The following is a 19,635-nucleotide window of genomic DNA, read 5'->3' on the forward strand; positions in this document are numbered from 1 at the left end:
GGAGGAGAGTTAAGGAAGAGGAGGATGGGAGAAGGAGAAAGAAGGAAAAGGAGGAAGAGAAGGAGAAGGAGAGATGAGGAGGAATGAAGAAGGGGAAGGGAAGTCGAGGAAAAGGATTGGAGCAGGAGAAGGAGAAGGAAGAGAGCTGAGAAAGAGGATTGGAGAAAAAGAAAGAGAAGGAAGGAGAGGAGGAGGATTGGAGAAGGAAAAAGAGAAGGAAAAAGAGGAAGAGGAGAAGGAGAGGAGGAGGAGGAGGAAAGTTAAGAAGGACGAGGCTTGGAAAATGAGAAAGAAAAGGAAAAGGAGGAAGAGAAGGAGAAGGAGAAGGAGAAGGAGAGGTGGAGGAGAGTTAGGAGGAGAAGTATAAAGAGAAAGAGAAGGAAGAGGGGGAAGAGGAGGAGAAGGAGAAGAAGGAGGAAGAGAAGGAGAGAAGAGGAGGAAGATTGAAGAAGGAGAAGGGAAGTCAAGGAGAAGGAGGAGTGGAGCAGGAGAAGGAAAATAGCGGAGGAAGAGGAGGATTGGAGAAGGAGAAAGAAAAGGAAGGAGAGGAAGAGGAGGATCGAAGGAGGAGGAGGAAAGGCAGAGGAGATGATGATGACGATGGAGATGTTTCATGCGGAATGAAAACTTCAGAAACGTTGCAAGGCTCGCTCTCTTGCAGATCATGAAAGCCGAAGTTACGATGGGGAAGAAATTGTTGTCGCAGTGAGTGGCTTCAGCCATGCTACAGTCACCCTCAAGATTATAGCCGGATCTGAGCTGAATTCAAACAGGCGGTGGGGGGAGGCAGTCCCCTTCCTGCAGGAGCCTAAAATTGCAGGAGCTGACATGGAAAAGGGACTTGCCGCCCCACTTGCTCCTGTGCCAATAGCATATAAGCCCCCAGCAAAAGAAACATTTCACAGGAAAGTCCATTCATTTTCTGCCAAAAAAGCAGATTGGCATCCTCCAGGGTTCTGGAACTGTGGTATAAAACTTCAGTTCTTGGCAGTGTTTTTCTTCTTCTTCTTCCTTTCTTTCTTTCAAGGCAATTTGGAAAGCCGTTGGCAGATACAAGAGCAGAAATTTTATCCACAGGTCATTTCTGGAATCAATTTTCATGCCGCTGTTTGAAAGCAAAGGAGCCTTTAAAAATTCCCCAAAGTGGCAAGCTGGTAGGCAAGTCACGATTGGCATTCGCACAAAACACGGGTTCATTGCGGACGGCTGTGCCTCCTTCAGCCAAGTGAAGCACGAGGGCTTGGATGCTTCAACGTGGTGTGGGGAGTGGGGTGTACGTATGTGTGTCTTTGTGTGCTGGCTGTTGTGGTCCGCCGGCAGCCTGCGGAGCTGGCAGCGGAGTCGGACAGCGATGAGGCTGAGGAAGAACAGGGGCCAGTCCTGGAGGCTGGGGAAGGCCCGGATGAGAGCTCTGTGTCGGAGGCAGAGATGGGGCCAGGGCCATTGGGGAGTGAGGCGTGGACTTCGGAGCCTCCAGAGGCTGAGAGGCAGAGGAATAGGAGGAGCCTGTTCCTAGTGCACGCATGAGAAGAGCTGCCAGAAGGCAGGAGCAGATAAAGCAGAGAGGACGACTTGGGAGTAAGGCCAAGAGATGATTGGCCCCTCCCAGAAGGCTTAAAAGACCAGCAACAGCTCTTGGCTTCTGCTGGAAAACAACCGTTGAGAGATTTGCTTCGTGTTTGGATGCATTTCTTTCTTGTCAGTGTCTTCTGTTCCTGAACTGTTGCCAAGAAAAGCCTTTGGCAGTTTGCCCAATTATCCCAAAGTCAGAGATAAATTGAAGAATGGTGTTTTGAGGACTTTTCTTTCATTTAATTTGGAATACACTGAGAACGAGTTAATTCTCAGCTGTTTTATTAAAATCTGTTTGTTTTTTGGAACTGTTTTGCATTTAATATTAACTACGTGGGCCTGGGTCACAACACTGGCTGACAAAAATCTGACATTTGCAGCCTGGAGCAGATAATCCCATTTTAGCGGATTGTGCCAATCCAACCGACTGTGATTTAGTTTAAAAAATGATGGTTAGACGCACCAGGGGTTAAATGGTTAGTCTGGAATGTTTCATTCACCATAGAATAACGGAGTTGGAAGCAGTGGTGAAATCTAAATTTCTTTCCTACTGGTTCTGTGGGCGTGGCTTGGTGGGTGGGTCATGTGACTGGGTGGGCGTGGCTATGTAACCATGTGACTGGGGGTCAAAAGACAGAAACTCACTAAGAATGTCCTGTTGGAGCAGAGTTGGACTAGTTGACTTCCAGGTCCCTTCCAGCCCTGGATTATCCTTTGAAGCTGTGTCTAGTGCCAGTCCTTCCTTCCTCTCCTTTTTCCTTCCCTCCCTCCCTCCCTCCCTCTTTTCTTTCTTTCTTTCTTTCTTTCTTTCTTTCTTTCTTTCTTTCTTTCTCTTTCTCTCTCTCTTTTTTCTCTCTCTCTCTCTTTCTCTCTTTCTTTCTTTCTCTCTTCCTTCCTTTTTCTTTCTCTCTCATTCTCTCTCTCTTTTTCTCTCTCTTTCTCTCTTTCTTTCTTTCTCTCTCTCTCTTCCTTCCTTCCTTTTTCTTTCTCTCATTCTCTCTCTCTCTCTCTCTTTCAAACAAGGACCCCACTCCCCACCCCCATTTTTTGCCTAGCAAAAATGAACCCCCACCCTTGTAAAAAAAAAAGACTATCACACGCCACAGCTGTGATCATCGGAGCCTTTTTTTACCTTTTAAAAGCATTTTTTTACTACCGGCTCAGGAGAATAGATAGTAAAAAAAATGCTTTAAAAAAGTTTTAAAAAAAGACTCCGATGATCGCTGTGAAAAATATTTTAAAAATATTTTTAAAAATTTTAAAAATATTTTTTACTACCGGTTCAGGTGAACCGGACTGAACTGAAAGCATTTCACTCCTGGTTGGAAGGGACGTTGGAGTTCTTCCAGTCCAACTTGCTGCTCAGGCAGGAAACGCTATACCATTTCAGGCAAATGGTTGTCTAATCTCATTTTAAAAAGCTTCCAGCGTTGGAGAATTCACAATTTCTGGAGGCAAGTCGTTCCACAAATCAATTGTTCTCACTGTCAGAAAATTCCTCCTTGGTTCTAGGTTGCTTCTCTCCTTGATTAGTTTCCATCCATGGCTTTTTGTTCTGCCTTCAGGTGGCTTGGAGGATAGGTTTCGATCAGAATAGAGCTGGATGGGACCTTGGAGGTCTTCTAGTCTAACCCCGTGCCCAAGCATATGCCTCTCAGTGGCTGTCCATCTCTTCTTAAAAACTTCCAGTGATGAAGCATTTAAACTTCTGGAGGCCAGATTGTTCTCACTGTCAGGAAATTTCTCCTTAGTTCCAGGTTGTTTCTCTCCTTGAGTAGTTTCCCTCCGTTGCTTCTTGTCCTGCCTTCAGGGGCTTTGGAGAATAGATTCACCCCTCTTCTCTATGGGAGCCCCTCAAGTAACTGGAAGGCAGCTATCATGTCACCCCTAATCCTAATCATGAGTCCATGATTGCCCATTCCAATGGTTGTGTTTTTAGAGAAGCTGTATCTGGCCCAGGCTCTTCTCTATTCTCTTCACCCTGAAGCACATCTCCCAAACCATTTGGCAGAGCAACCCAGGTCAAACCAAGGAAAGAGCAGCACTAGAAGCAAACTTGGTCTGGGCAGGACCCTCAGCCAGAAGGGCCTGATCCTAGACACATATTGGCTGCGATGGCCCTCGTATTTAGAATGGAATGGAATGGAATGGAATGGAATAGAATAGAATAGAATAGAATAGAATAGAATAGAATAGAATAGAATAGAATAGAATAGAATAGAATAGAATAGAATAGAATAGAATAGAATAGAATAGAATAGAATAGAATAACAGAGTTGGAAGGGACCAACCCCCTGCTTAGGCAGGAAACCCTACACCACTGTCAAACTAGTTACTAAGTCTGCATTGCTATTAATCTTCTCATCGTTCCTATCACCCATCTCCTCCCACTTACGACTGTATGACTGTAACCTTGTTGCTGGTATGCTTACGATTTATATTGACTGTTTCCCTATGACTATCATTAAATGTTGTACCTTATGATTCTTGACGAATGTATCTTTTCTTTTATGTATACGGAGAGAGTATGCACCAAGACAAATTCCTTGTGTGTCCAATCACACTTGGCCAATAAAAAATTCTATTCTATTCTATTCTATTCTATTCTATTCTATTCTATTCTATTCTATTCTATTCTATTCTACTGTACTGTACTGTACTGTACTGTACTCTACTCTACTCTACTCTACTCTACTCTACTCTACTCTATTCTATTGTACTCTACTCTACTCTACTCAATTCAGACAAATGGTTATCCAACCTCTTCTTAAAAACTTCCAGTGTTGGAGCACTCAGAACTTCTGGAGACAAGTTGTTCCACTGATCAATTGTTGTCACTGTCAGGAAATTTCTCCTTAATTCCAGGTTGCTTTTCTCCTTGATGAGTTTCCACCCATTGCTTCTTGTCCTGCCCTCAGGTGCTTTGGAGAATAGCTTGACTCCCTCTTCTTTGGGGCAACCTCTGAGATATCGGAAGACTGCTATCATGTCTCCCCTAGACCTTCTTTTCATTTTCATTTCTTTTTGGGAAGGGGCGCTCCATGCTTCCCAGGCGCCCATCCTTCCAGGAAGGGGGCCAGGCGGGAGAGATGCGCCGGCGGAGTTTCTCCCCTAGGGGTCGCCGGCAATGCCAGCCTCTGAGAGCGGGAAAGGGGGGGGGGAACGGGACGCGGGGAGGGGGGGAAGAAGCCCTCCCCCCCACCCCCGTTTCAGCCTCACCCGGCAAAGCTTCGCCTTCGCTTGCGCGGCGGCGGTGGCCCGGAGGGACCGGCCGCCGGAGAGGTTCTTAAGAGAAGCCGATTGGAAGGTGAGGAGAGCCGGGAAGGAGGGCGTCGGCTGTGCCTAGGAAATCCAGGAGAGCGGCTGGGGGGAGGGGCGGTGGAGGCGGTTTTCCACCTGGTGCCCTCCTGGTGTGCTGGACTACATTGCCCATCATCCCGTGCAGGAAAGAGGGGACCGGGGGGGGGCATGCACCAAGAAAAACTGCCTCTGAAGGAAGGGGCAAAGATTTAGATGGGCAGGGGAGGGGAGGAAGAGATCTACCGGGCAGTTCGTGGAAGAGAGGTGTTGCATTCCCACGACACGCTTCTCTAGGGTTAACTGTGGTTTCCTCGAGTATCCTAGCTGGCGGAGTTTCAGCGCCTTATTAAACTCCCGGGTCAAGGTTTGCGGGGATTCAGGAGGCTCCGGCCACTGGGGCGCGTCGACCGCAGCTCTTAGCCCGTTGTCAGTCCGGTGTTTCGCGTGCGTCGTGAGAATCCACCCCATTTCTTGCAACAAGAGGTGGGAAAGGGGAATGGCGGGGGGGGGAGCGTGCAGTTGCTCCTTATCAGCTCAGGAAGGATTGACTAAGTGAGGGGGACCCCGGAGAGGGGAAAGGGCTCCTTTGGGGAAACTTGGAGCGTTTTTTTTCCCTGGTGGGGAGTGGGTGGGGGGCTCAGCCCGGAAGGCGCGCACCGCTTCTGCCAGGGCAGAAAGGGTTAGGAATCGGAGAAGAAGAAAAACCACAAGGAGGAGGAGGAAGAAGAGGAGGAGGAAGAAGAGAAGAAGAAAGAGGAGGAAGGGGAAGAGAAGGAAGAAGGAGAGGAGGAGGAAGGGGAAGAGAAGGAAGAAGAAGAGGAGGAGGAAAGAGGAGAAAGAAGAAAAGTAGAAGGAGGAAGAAGAGGAGGAGGAGGAGGAAGGGGAAGAGAAGGAAGAGGAGGAGGAGGAGGAAAAGGAGGAAGAAGAAAAGTAGGAGGAGAAGGAAGAGGAAGAAGAAGAGGAGGAGGAGGAGGAAGGGGAAGAGAAGGAAGTAGAACAGCAGGAGGTGGAACAAGAAGAGGAGGAGGAGGAAGGGGAAGAGAAGGAAGAAGAGGAGGAGGAGGAGGAGGAGGAAGAAGAAGAAGAGGAGGAGAAGGAAGGGGAAGAGAAGGAAGAAGAAAAGAAGGAGGAGGAAGAAGAAGAGGAGGAAGAGGAGGAAGAAGAGGAGGAGGAGGAACTGCCCCGGTGTCTCTCCCTGCCGGCTCCTCCTTTCAAGCGCCTCCCCGCCCGCGGTTCTCCGGCAGCGCCCCCCCCCCCCCACCCACGCCAGGCTCGGAGCTCGCGCTAGCTTCTTCGCTCTGCCTTCTCCCCATCACGGGCCGCCCCGAAGACTCTGCTTCGGCGGCGGGCTCACCTTTGGAGGCCACCTGGCGCCTTTCTTCGCTGCCAGGTAAGCACCGGACTGGTTAGGCAAGGAAAGGCGAAGCAACAACCCGAGATCGCGGCGGTCCACGCAGATATAGGAGCTGAGGTTCCCGTTCACACGTGAAAGGGAGCGAAGTGGGCAACATTCTCTCCTCTTTGAGTCTTCCGGAGATTTGGAAGCTGCTTTGTCCTGCGTGGGCGAGGCCACCAAGGGCTCTTACTCCCCTCATCCCTCACCTCTCCAAATTCCTTTCAAGTTTCCTGTCCTGGGTGTGCTACAAGGGGGAAAATCCACTGAATACACGCCTTCACCCCTAAGCCAACTGTAACAGTAACAGAGTTGGCAGGGACCTTGGAGGTCATCTAGTCCAACCCCCTGCTCACGCAGGAGACCTGTAATAGGGATTCGAACCGCCCGAACTGCCGAACTTTCTGATCGACAAGCTCAGTGTGTTAGCCACTGAGCCATCTTAGTCAGGATCCTGAGCCACCTAGTCAGGATTGATGCCTTGAGGTGTTCCAGAAGTCTTGATATGCGGGGGGGGGGGGTCCTACGGTTCCCTATTCTGTGCATGGTGGCACAGTGGTTAGAGTGCAGGACTGCAAGCTACTTATGCTGACTGCCGGCTGCCTGCAATTTGGCAGTTCGAATCTCACCAGGCTCAAGGTTGACTCAGCCTTCCATCCTTCCGAGGTGGGTAAAATGAGGACCCAGATTGTTGGGGGCAAGAGGCTGACTCTGTAAACCGCTTAGAGAGGGGTAAGCGGTTTGTCTAAGTGCTATTGCTATTGGCCTTCCTTCCTTCCTTCCCTCCCTCCCTCCCTCCCTCCCTCCCTCCCTCCTTCCTTCCTTCCTTCCTTCCTTCCTTCCTTCCTTCCTTCCTTCCTTCCCAGTGATTAGAATGCAGTATTGAAGGCTAACTCTGCCGATTGCCAGCAGTTCAATACTGACCGGGTTGAATCAGCCTTCCGTCCTTCCGAGGTGGATCAAATGAGGACCCAGATTCTTGGGGGCAAGAGGCTGACTCTGTAAACTGCTTAGAGAGGGCGGGAAAGCACTGTGAAGCGGAATATAAGTCTAAGTGCTATTGCTATTCAGCATGGCTGGGATTTAGAGGGATTGCGTTGGGACTCATCTAGACAGGTGCGCACCGTTGGCTTTTGAATCAGCTGAGCCTGCTGAGCTCAAATCATCCCCTGCCTGCCGTTGTTGGCAGTATTGTCGCTCCAGTAAAAGTTACTCTGCCTTGATGGTTGCACTGAGATTTTAGCATGTGGGAATGAGTCTATTAGAGGTTTTGTTTTTTTTTAAAGGAGCAGGCACCCATCTCTGTGGGATTGAAACTGATTTGGTTTGAAATGGGGCTGATCCAGGGGTGAAATCCAGCAGGTTCTGACAGGTTCTGGAGAACCGGTAGCGGAAATTTTGAGTAGTTTGGAGAACTGGCAAATGCCACCTCTGGCTGGCCCCAGAGTGGGGAGGGAATGGTGATTTTGCAATATCCTTCCCCCAGGAATGGGGAGGGAATGGAGGTTTTACAATATCCTTCCTCCAGGAGTGGGGAGGGAATGGGGATTTTGCAATATCCTTCCCTTGCCACGCCCACCAAGCCACACCCACAGAACTGGTAGTAAAAAAAATTGGATTTCACCACTGGGCTGACCCTTGTGATTTGCCAAAGGACTAGGATTTCCCCCTTTGGGTTGTGGGAAGGGGTGGTGCCTCTGAGCATGCACCGAGTGCTTCTGTTTCTCAGTCGCACGGTTTAGCCAGATTTTTCTGAACAAGCAACTGCACGAAATGCCTGGTGCTGTACTACTCGGTGAACCCAGTTTGAGTTGGGCGGGGGCGTTAGTTTGACTATTCTGACCCCTCACTGCCAGGGGAATGGATTCCGCGCAGAATAGAAGAACTGAACTGGTCCTTTGCGACTTTAAACCTTGCAGAAGGTTTAAACTGGAGAAGTTGAATAGATCTGCCTTTTGTCTCTCTCCTCTCCTCCTCCCCCTCTCCCCCTCTTCTCCTAGCTGATCTTGCTCTTTGAGACTTATCTGGCATTCTGCAAAGCCGCCCCCCCCTCACCCCACTCCCCGGGGTTACTTTTGACTCTGTGGGTTATGCTCACACATTACATAAAGCTTTCCCACCCTGTTGTGCAAAGGGAGACAATGGAAAGGATTGAGAAAATCCTGGCTCCTGTTAACTACAGGTCAGTGTTATGCAAATACAGCTGGTAACTCATAATAGGTTTAGCCTCCCGGGAGACATAAAAATGTCCTGCCAGTCATTTATCTAGAAAAGCAAGCGAGTTTTGCACATGACAAGTCTTTTTTTTTAACAAGTTTTTTATTTATTTATTTACAAACATATCAATGCGTGAACAGTGTGGCACCTGGGAGTCATACATTCTAATACAAATAAAACTAGTAGAATGAATCGTAATTATTACATTCAATCAACTTATATATTTTTAATAGTGATACACATTTATATGATGTTGCAATCTGTCATTATTCAGTTATTCCATGTTTCCTCTTATTGCTTTTATTTTATTATATAAAAGTGTTCACACTAATATTCCCCCTTCTCTTATTTCTATCTCTTATTCTAACTTTTAATCATGTCACCCTTTATTTAAAAAAAAATCTTTCTATCCTACCTAACTTCTAGTCATGTCACCTACCAAAAAAAGAAAAAGAAAGAAAGAAAGAAAGAAAAGAGAGAGAAAAGGGGAAAAGCAAATCAGGACAATAAAAAAGAGAAATCATCTATCCAACATCTCTTGCTCGCTTCAATACTTAGTTGCTATGCTTTTTTTGGCTTGCCTCCCATATTCCTCTCTTGGATCTTTATCTCTGTCTGCCTCTGCTTCTTGGCTGTTCAATCTAAATATTTCTCCCACCTCTGTCCTCTTCCACTGCCTAGGTTCAAAAATTTCTGCCCAGGTCCCTATCTCCCTTTCAGCACATGACAAATCTGATTGGGCAAAAATCGTGCTCTGGTTGTTTGTGGCTTTGATAGTTTGGTGCTGGCGTAACTTCTTGTCTGAATCTAGATATTGTCATTGCCCTGGTAAAGTATATATGCCTGCTGTATTAGGGATGGGTTCCACAATCCTTCCTTAGACAGTTCAGCTCAGTGTGATGCATAGGCCAGATTGATTGATTGATTGATTGATTGATTGATTTATCTTCTTATTCTTATCTTTATTCATTAAATATGAAACTCAGTCAACTGAACATTCAAAAATGCAGCACAAATACCATTGACTGGTGCTAATGGTTGATACGGGTTGCTGCCAGCATCTTAGGTATCAATCAAGTACCTTCTTAAGATGTATGATGTTCCAAGTAGCGCAGTTTTTTGCAGTTCCGCTGCTGTTATTGCAGGAAGCTGCAATTTCTTGATGTATTTTATAAAATTCTTGGACATGGTGCCAAGTGCCCCGATGACAATGGGTTTCACTGTTACATGTTTCATCCATAGCCGTGTAGTTTTGATGGCCAGGTCGCGATATTTCATGATTTTTTCCAGTTCTTTTTCTTTGACTCTGGCATCTCCTGGTACCGTGATGTCAATAAATTGTACATTTCAGTTTTCGACAACTGTGATATCTGGCGTGTTGTGTTCCAAGTGACGATCCGTCTGTATTCGAAAGTCCCACAAGATTTTCATCTTCTCATTTTCTATAACTTTTTCCACTTTATGTTCCCATGACTTTTTGGATACAGGAAAGTCATATTATTATTATTAGTAGTAGTAGTAGTAGTAGTATTAGTATTAGTATTATTTGCCATTCAGGACAGGTAGAATATTCTTTCTTTTTTGTTATTTTTTTTAAATTATTCATAAACATTCTGAATACAGTGTATTGTCAGGGTATATCATTTACAAAAGAAAAACAAAGAGAACAAAAAGAAATATTAACACATATACTGGTAACAATAGTAATAATGTTAACAGTATAGTTCTGGCTAAATTTCTCTTTATGTTACCTTATTTATAATTCTATTAATTATATTGGCATATTTGTAATTATGAACCATCTTTATATTTAATTCATACCTAGCGATAATCTTTCTTCATCGAATTTCTACCTCGTATCGCTAACCAGCACAGGCCAGCTTTAGAACCCCATACAATCCAGGCAGCATCCTTGCTTATGTGGGCCTTGAATTGAAGTTGTCCAGGTCACTTTCAAATTCCCACCCCTTCTTCCCAGGAGAATGAATAACCCAATTTTCCCTGGAGGTCAGCATGAAAATTTGAAGCTACTTGATAGACATTCCAGAGGGGGAGGGGAAGACTTCATTCCACGAGGATAAACTGGTGGGAATGATTTACTGGTAAATTGAATGATTGAATTGGAGTTAGGATAGATTTTTATCAATCGATATATGTAATTCAAAGAAAGTTTTAACGTAGTTTTGTGTTTGCACGTGGGTTTGAAAATGTGTTCTTTTCCTTCGTGTATAATGCTTGAGTAATTCTTGTAAAGGGTGTAAAATATTATTGAAAGGAATGTGAAAGTATTAATAGGAAGTTTAAAAAATAGAGACTTCAAGAATATATGTATGTATATATACATATATGTATATATATATATTTATATATATATATATATTCCTAACATAGATACTTTCACATTCACTTTCAATATTTTACAAGCTTTAGGAAATTAGATAGATGATAGAGGTAGATAGATAGATAGATAGATAGATAGATAGATAGATAGATAGATAGATAGATAGATAGATGGGTTTGGTAGGTAGGTAGGTAGATAGATAGATATAGAAGATTGATAGATTGATAGATGATAGATGGGTGGGTGGGTGGGTGGGTGGGTGGGTGGATGGATGGATAGATAGATAGATAGATAGATAGATAGATAGATAGATAGATAGATAGATAAGTTGGGTGGGTAGGTAGGTAGATAGATAGATTGGTGATAGGTGATAGATGATAGATGGGTGGATGAGTGGGTGGATGGATGAATGGATGGATAGATTGATAGATTGATAGATGATAGATGATAGATGATAGATGATAGATGATAGATGATAGATGATAGATGATAGATGATAGATGATAGATGATAGATGATAGATGATAGATGATAGATGATAGATGATAGATGATAGATGGGTGGGTGGGTGGGTGGGTGGATGGATAGATAGATAGATGATAGATGATAGATGATGGGTGGGTGGATGGATGGATGGATGGATAGATAGATAGATAGATAGATAGATAGATAGATGATAGATAGATAGATGGGTGGGTAGGTAGGTAGGTAGATAGATAGATAGATTGGTGATAGGTGATAGATGATAGATGGGTGGGTGAGTGGGTGGATGGATGGACGGATAGATTGATAGATTGATAGATTGATAGATTGATAGATGATAGATGGGTGGGTGGATGGATAGATAGATAGATAGATAGATAGATAGATAGATAGATAGATAGTTGGGTGGGTGGGTAGGTAGGTAGATAGATAGATGATAGGTGATAGATGATAGATGGGTGGGTGGATGGATGGATGGATAGATAGATATGATAGATAGATAGATAGATAGATAGATAGATAGATAGATAGATGATAGATGTGTGGGTGGATGGATGGATGGATAGATAGATGGATGGATGGATGGATGGATAGATAGATTGATAGATAGATAGATAGATAGATAGATAGATAGATAGATAGATAGACAGATAGATAGATTGATAGATGATAGATGATAGACAATAGATAAATAGAGATGGAAGATAGATAGGTAGATAATAGATAGATAGATATAGATATACAGACAGAGATACGTTGTGTGTGTGTGTGTGTGTGTTACCTATCACCTGTTGTTTTGCTTTTTTTGTGGATTTTTACGAGCTGGAAACAGATCTGAACAAGCAGTGGAAAAACACAAGAGAGTCACTAATGGAAGATATTATTATCTGACTAAGCTTTTAAGGTTGCCCAGCCCACAACTCCCACAGACTTGGAGTTTGCTCCCCGTGTTCCAAGACCCTCCTCGATTCAAGAAACTGAAAAGCAAATACTGTCCCCCCCTCATGACTTTTCCAGAAAATAATATTTCATTTTCCTCCCTTTCTTAAAAGAACCAAGGAAAGGAACCATCTGACTATTTTTTTTTTTCTAATTATAGTGCTGCATCTTTGAATTTTGGGCACACGTTCAGAGCACTTTAGGAAGCAGTCTCAAAGAGCCGTGTTGGAGCATGCGCAGAGGGCTTTCTGTTCATGCTCCAAAGCTGGTGGTAGTGGAGCAACCTTCTAGTAGCTAAAATGTCTATGGAGATTCTCAAGTCTTCCAGGTCCTGGTTGTCCCAAAGGTGCTTTTTTCAGGAGGCAACTGGACTTTCTTGTTTCTTCTTTTGAAGACGTTTCTCTTCTCATTCAAGAAGCTTCTTCAGCTCTGACAGGATGGTGGGGAATGGAAGGATTGATATTCCTTGCAGACAGCTGGTCATTTGCATCCTTTTAGAGGGTCGTTGAGGTCACTTGGAGGTTTCTCTGTGTCCTCAGGGTCACCTGAGTGATTTTCCTGGTTCCTGCAGTTTTTTTCTCTCCGGAAATCCATTCCTACTCCCACACCATTCCAAGGATGTTCATCCCCAAATTGTATAGCTCAAAGTCTGTAGAGATTCTCAGTCTATGACCATGACATGGATGACTGAGAATCTCTACAGACTTCCGTCACTGGAAATTTTAAGAGGAGATTGGACAGCCATTTGTCTGGAATAGATAGGATCTGCTGCCCTGGGCAGGGGGTAGGACTAGAAGACCTCTAAGGTCCCTTTCAAGCCTATTATTATTCCATGTTTTCCATCTGACCCTTCCCACATGGCATTTTTGCTCCATCTGCTGGTAATCCTCAATTTGCTCCCATTCGTTTAATGAACGTTACAGTGGCACTGAAAAAAATGACTTACGACCACTTTTCACGCTCATGACCATTGCAGCATCCCTATGATCACATGATCAAAATTCAAACGCAGTAGTGGATTTGTCCATCAGCTAGACGCTATTGGGGGAAAATACAGCAGTGGCTGCTGGAAATAACAGGTCTGAGCTTTCCCCTTCACCCAGACCTCTACTTACTCGGAATAAGACTGGACTACATTGACAAGAAGGATTGGTATATATTTGTCCATGTCTCAACAGCGGCAAGAATGGCATTTGCTCAACTATGGAAAGATGCAGATACGCCCCCTGACCATCTGATAATAAACAAGATTCTCCGATGTGCTGAGATGGACAGGCTAACGTATATCTTAAGAGACAAGAAAGATTCAGTATATAATAGAAGTTGGGACAGATGCTTTGTCTGGCTCAAAAGAAGGTTAAACCTAGGAGAAGGGTGATAAGATCATCTAATTAGATTAACTAGATATTTACTAGGCTATATAATTCTTTATAATTTTGATAAAAACAGGCCAATTGTTTTGTAGATAGTTAAAAGAACTTGATTGCATTGAAATGTTTGGCTAGGATGATATTAGTTAATATTAATTGGAGAGTGAGCGCTAACTCTCGGATAGTCATGTTTGTTGTTTCGTTTTAGTCTTGTGTTTATGTGTTTCTATATTTCACTCCTTATATTGCTTTCCAATCATTATTGTGTGTTAATTTTACTGTAAATATTTAATAAAGATATTTTTTAAAAAAAATTCAAACGCTTTGCAACTGGCATGTACTTATGACTGTTGCCGTGTCCTGCGGTTCCTCTTTTGCAACTTTCTGACAAGCAAAGTCAACAGGGAAGCCAACTGTCTTACTAACTTAACTGCAGTGATGCACTTAATAACAGCGGCAAGGAAGGTCATCCAATGGGACAAAAAGCTCACTCAACCACTGTCTCACTTAGCAACAGAAATTTTGGGCTCCGTTGCGGTCGTAAATCGAGGACGACCTGCACTGTGGCTTCCAACACCACCACCACCCCCATCTCCCACCCTGTGTCAATTGCAAAGAATAATTTTCCAGCTTGTTGTCTTTCCCTGCAAGCTCTGATTGATGATTTATTCGGTAAACACGGCTGCATGATTACTTCACACGCCACGCTTAGGGGGCAACCCAAACAAATTATATTCCATTTTAGTTGATTTGATAAAGGAGGTTGACATCTCTCTCTCTCTCTCTTTTTTTTAAAAACAACCCGACGAGCTCCTGTTGGGCTTTGCATCTTGCTGGTGGCAACTCTTGTTAATCTGCTTCAGATCCTTGAAAGTTTTTCCAGAACAAGATCTTCTTCCAGCTGTGATATTCAGCCAAATTCCTCTTGGCTGTAATTTTAACTCAGGCAGCTAATTGTTAAACATTAAGGAGTGCCTTCTTATCATCGCTGGAAGGCTATTGACTTGTGTGGCTTAGCAGCCTGTATTATAAAGAAATGGTTGAGACCGAATTTGCACGTGGTTTGCTACCTGTCTGTGTGCTTGGAAAATGAAGTGGGTGGGAAAACTCCTATTTGCCCCAGGGTGAACTGGCTGGGCTGTGTTATTTACACACTACGTAAGCAGTGTACACTGCAGTGGCTTTTCAAAGAAGTTACACTGCTGTGGAGAATGTAAAAAGCATGCAAGCTAATCCCACGGGGCGGACTTATTCCTGCAGAAAAGGAAGGAGGTCTCAGAGCAGAAGTTGGTGTTGCTTCTGAGAGGTGAGTTTTCCACGAAGCATTGCTCAATAAGAGTTTCTTTACACTGTGGTGTTTCTCAAACACTGGGCGACACTTTTAAGGGTGTGTGGACATCAGTTCCCAGAATTCTGAGAGTTGGAGTCAACAAGTCTTAAAGTTGCCAAGGTTGAGAAACGCGGAGATAGAGCATTTAGAATGAGTGCATAAAATAAAACAGGGTAGATGTACATGAAAAGAGATATATTAATTGATTTGAAAGGAAGTAGGAAAGAATGGAAGGAAGGAAGGAAGGAAGGGAGAGAGAGAAAGAAAGAAAGAGAAAGAAAGAAAGAAGAAAGAAAGAAGGAAAGAGAAAGAGAAAGAAAAGAAAGAAAGAAAGGAAGGGAAGAAAGAAAAAGAAAGAAAAAAGAAGGGAAGGGAATGGGAATGGGAAGCAGGGAAGGAGAGGAGGGAGGAGGGAGGGAGGGAAGGAAGATGGGAAGGAAAAGGGAAGGAAGGAAGGAAGGAAGGAAGGAAGGAAGGAAGGAAGGAAAGGAAGGAAGGAAGGAAGGGTGGGTAGATGGATGGATTCTGGAAGTTGAACTCCCAGAAAGTTGTCAAGGTTGGGAAACATTGTGCTAAATGAAGATAATATTTGGTGGAATATGATTGTTGCAATGAGCTGCACAAAATGTTTGGAGGCTCTTTTGCAGCTCAGTTAAGCTTAATTGGGGCAAATTCGCTCTTGCAATTGGCCTACCTTGCAGGGTGATTAGCAGAAAGCTTGAGAGGATGAATGGAAACCGGGCTCTGCGTAATGTGAGAATTACAACTTAATTTCAACAAACTGCTCTCTGGGCACAGAAAGTTCTGCCAAAGGAATGCCCATGGAGAGGCTCACGTTTATAGCTTATATTTGCAAAACTGGTGCATGTTTAATTAACTGGTATAGAGTAGAGTAGAATTGTTGTGGTCCGCCAGCAGCCTGAGGAGCTGGCAGCGGAGTCAGACAGTGAGGAGGCTGGGGAGGAACATGGGCCAGTCCTGGAGAATGGGGAAGGCTCAGAAGAGGGCTCTGCGTCAGAGACAGACATGAGGCCAGGGCCATCTGGGAGTTATGCACGGACTCCAGAGCCTCCAGAGTCAGATATCAGGAGGCAGAGGAACAGGAGGAGCCTGTTCCTAGTGCGTGCATGCGCAGAGCTGCCAGAAGGCAAGAACAGGGACAACTTGGGAGTAAGGTTTGGAGATGATTGGCCCCTCCCATAAGGCTTAAAAGAGGACCAAAGGCACATGGGCTCTTTGCAGGAAAGCAACATTGTTAATTCTGTTCCCATCTCTGTTTGATTCTGGACTCCGTGTGGCTTTGCCAAGTAGGTCTTAGGCAGAGTGTCAAGGGAGATAAAGGTTGGTGATTATCTCGAAGGACTTCTTCCAAAGGACTTGTTATGCAACTAATTGGGACTCAGCTGTGAATGAACGTAATTCACAGCTGTTGCAATAAAAGAGGTTTTTGGGACTACTCGTGTGTTTTAATGACTCAGGAAGCCTAGGTCACAAGAAGAATAAGAATAGAATTAGAATAGAATTAGAGTAGAGTAGAATTAGAGTAGAACAGAACACAAATACAATATAAATACAAACCTTTATTGGCCAAGAGTGATTAAATACACAAGGAATTTGTTTCCTGCTGCAGAAGCTTTCAGTGTATGTGCAAATATGTCAATAAAGTTTCTTTCACAAGGTTCCCAAAAGAATATCCCAAAAGAGGTTGAACTAAATCAGAGGCCTTGATGGATGGTAGGTGAACAGCATAATTCACCAAAAGTTCTGGTCATAGCAAGAAAGCTCTCAGTCTCATTGATAGCAATAGAAATAGCACTTAGACTTATATACCGCTTCATAGTGCTTTACAGACCTCTCTAAGCGGTCTAAAGTCAGCCTATTTCCCCCCAACGATCTGGGTCCTCATTTTACCCACCTCGGAAGGCTGGAAGGCTGAGTCAATCTTGAGCTGGTCAGGATCGAACTCTTGGCAGTTGGCAGAGTTAGCCTGCAATACTGCATTGTAACCACTGCACACCATGGAAGGGAGGGAGGGAGGGAGGGAGGGAGGAAGGAAGGAAGGAAGAAAGAAAGAAAGAAAGAAAGGAAGGAAGGAAGGAAGGAAGGAAGGAAGGAAGGAAGGAAGGAAGGAAGGAAGGAAAATAGTACTAGCACTTAGACTTATATACCCCTTCACAGTGCTTTACAGCCCTCTCTAAGCGGTTTACAGAGTCAGCCTCTTGCCCCCAACAATTTGGGTCCTCATTTGACCCATCTCGGAAGGATGGAAGGATGAGTCAACCTTGAGCCTGGTAGGATTTGAACTGCCAAACTGCAGTCAGTCAGCAGAAGTAGCCTGCCGTACTTCACTCCAACCACCTGCACCACCGCAGCTCTTGATAATAGCTGGTCGAGAGGCGATGCACTCTGCTGCCCTGATGCTGATCTGACACCAGGCAATCCAAGCGAGATGGTCGCTTGGCTACAAAATCCAGCAGGGTCACTTTGGGCGAGGTGTGCTCAGCCTAATTTATCTCGCCGATCAGAAAACCAGGACAGGTGAGCAGCCAGGGAATGGTTGAGCCTGCCCTTTGCTCCTTGGAGGGAGAAGAGAGCAGAAGGAAAGAGAAGGGATGAAGGAGCAATGCTTTGACACATGGAAGCTGTGTTTGAGGTACAGTATGTTACCTGTTCAGGTGTGAACAAACCTCAGTTGCGAATAGGGATAACCTGAAAGTAGATCTGCATTCAAGAGGTGCGGTGCTTCTCAAATGTAGATGCTTTAAGGCAGGGGTCTCCAACCTTAAACACTCCAAGACCCATTTGGACCCGTTTCCCACAGAAAAGAAAACACCGGGAGCCACAAAACTCTTCCCGTGCCTGACTATTTCTTGAGCGGCCACAAAACTAGCATATGTAGTTGAATTAAATGTTCTGTTTTCTTCTAAAACTTTTCTTGGATTTATCCATGGTTGGCCTATCGGGGGTTGAAAAACTCAATAAATCGCATGCCGGCAGGTGTCACACATTGGTGGTTGTGACACATATTTTGAGTGACAGGGAGCTGCAGCGGAGGGGTGAAAGAGCCACATGTGGCTCCAGAGCCAGAGGTTGCTGACCTCTGCTTTAAGGTGAATGGACATTGACTTGAGGGATTTCCCAAGCCAGCAAGCTAGGATTTGAATTGTTAAAATGTGGCAGTTTGAGAAACACTGGTTTAATGCATCTGTGGGAGGGAACTGTGGAATGGCATTCTGTGGCTCAGACCAAAGAACAATTTGAACCCTTCTCCTCAGTGGTGGGATTCAAAATTTTTTACTACCGGTTCTGTGGGTGTGGCTTAGCGGGCATGGCATGGCATGGCTTGGTGGGCGTGGTGGTGGGCGTGGCAGGGGAAGGATACTTCAAAATCCCCATTCCCATCCCATTCCAGGGGAAGGTTACTGCAAAATCCCCATTTCCTCCCGATCAGCTGGGACTCGGGAGGCAGAGAATAGATGGGGGCGGGGCCAGCCAGAGGTGGTATTTGCCGGTTCTCCAAACTACTCAAAATTTCCACTACCGGTTCTCCAGAACTGGTCAGAACCTGCTGAAACCCACCTCTGCTTCTCCTCCTGCTTTGCTGTAGCTCTTTGGGACAAAATGACAGCTTACTTGGAACATCAGTTCCTTATGTCCTTGTATGCTTGCTTGCTTGCTTCTTTCTTCTCTTTTTCTTTCTTCCCTGATTCTTTCTTCTCTTTTTCTTTCTTCCCTGATTCTTTCTTTCCTTCATCTTCCTTCCTTCCTCCCTTCATCTTCCTCCTTTCCTTCATCTTCCTTCCTTCCTTCCTTCCTTCTTTCTTTCCTTCATCTTCTTTCCTCCCTCCCTTCCTCCATTTCTTCATCTTCCTTCCTTCTTTCCTTCATCTTCCTTCCTTCCTTCCTCTCTCTCTCCCTCCCTCCCTCCATTTCTTCATCTTCCTTCCTTCATCTTCCTTCCTTCTTTCCTTCATCTTCCTTCCTTCCTTTATTCATTCATACTTTCTTTCCTTCATCTTCCTTCGTCCCTCCCTCCCTCCCTCCCTCCCTTCCTTTCTTCATCTTCCTTTCTTCATCTTCCTTCCTTTATTCATTCATTCTTTCTTTCCTTCATCTTCCTCCCTCCCTCCCTCTCTTCATCTTCCTTTCTTCATCTTCCTTACTTCTTTCCTTTATTCATTCATTCTTTCTTTCCTACATCTTCCTTCCTTCCTCCCTCCCTCCCTCCCTTTCTTCGTCTTACTTTCATCTTCTTTCCATCATCTTCCTTCCTCCTTCCTTCCTTCCTTCCTTCCTTCCTGCCTGCCTGCCTGCCTGCCTCCCTTTCCCTGCCTTTATTATGTTTATAAACCACTCAAGGCCCTTGGATATTTCTCCAGGCCCTCCAAAACAACGGTCTGAGTTTCTACCACCTTCCTCCGTTTTATAGCCTAGGCTGAAAAATTAGATAGAAGATGGACGCTGTGCTTTGTTACCAGCCAGTTTTCCCCCCTCCCATCTCCCTTTTTCAAAAAAAGAAAAGAACCGTGGAAATATAATTCCATTAAATGAATCATCACACATGGAGGTGTCTTAATTTACTCTGAGAAACAGGCAGCAGAATTCAAGCTTACCTCGAAGGTGGAGTCCTCTGTTCCAGAAGATTCTCCATCTCATGTTGGTAGGGGTGGTCTGTAATCCAGACCGAGGC

The 19,635-nt window shown here is 44.8% G+C and overlaps 1 protein-coding gene across 1 annotated transcript in view; it reads left to right on the forward strand.

The window, feature by feature from the left end:
- The first annotated feature begins 4,774 nt into the window (after positions 1-4,774).
- LOC117667261 (cytoplasmic phosphatidylinositol transfer protein 1-like) overlaps positions 4,775-19,635 on the forward strand; it is a 79,179-nt gene continuing 64,318 nt past the window's right edge. Inside the window, exon 1 of the mRNA XM_087878482.1 lies at positions 4,775-4,879. The gene's annotated coding sequence lies outside the window, so the exon portion shown is untranslated. The remainder of the gene's footprint in view (positions 4,880-19,635) is intronic.

The sequence above is a fragment of the Pantherophis guttatus genome, chromosome 14, assembly GCF_059756535.1.
Source record: "Pantherophis guttatus breed Tessera chromosome 14, ASM5975653v1, whole genome shotgun sequence".
Taxonomy (NCBI): Eukaryota; Metazoa; Chordata; class Lepidosauria; order Squamata; family Colubridae; genus Pantherophis; species Pantherophis guttatus.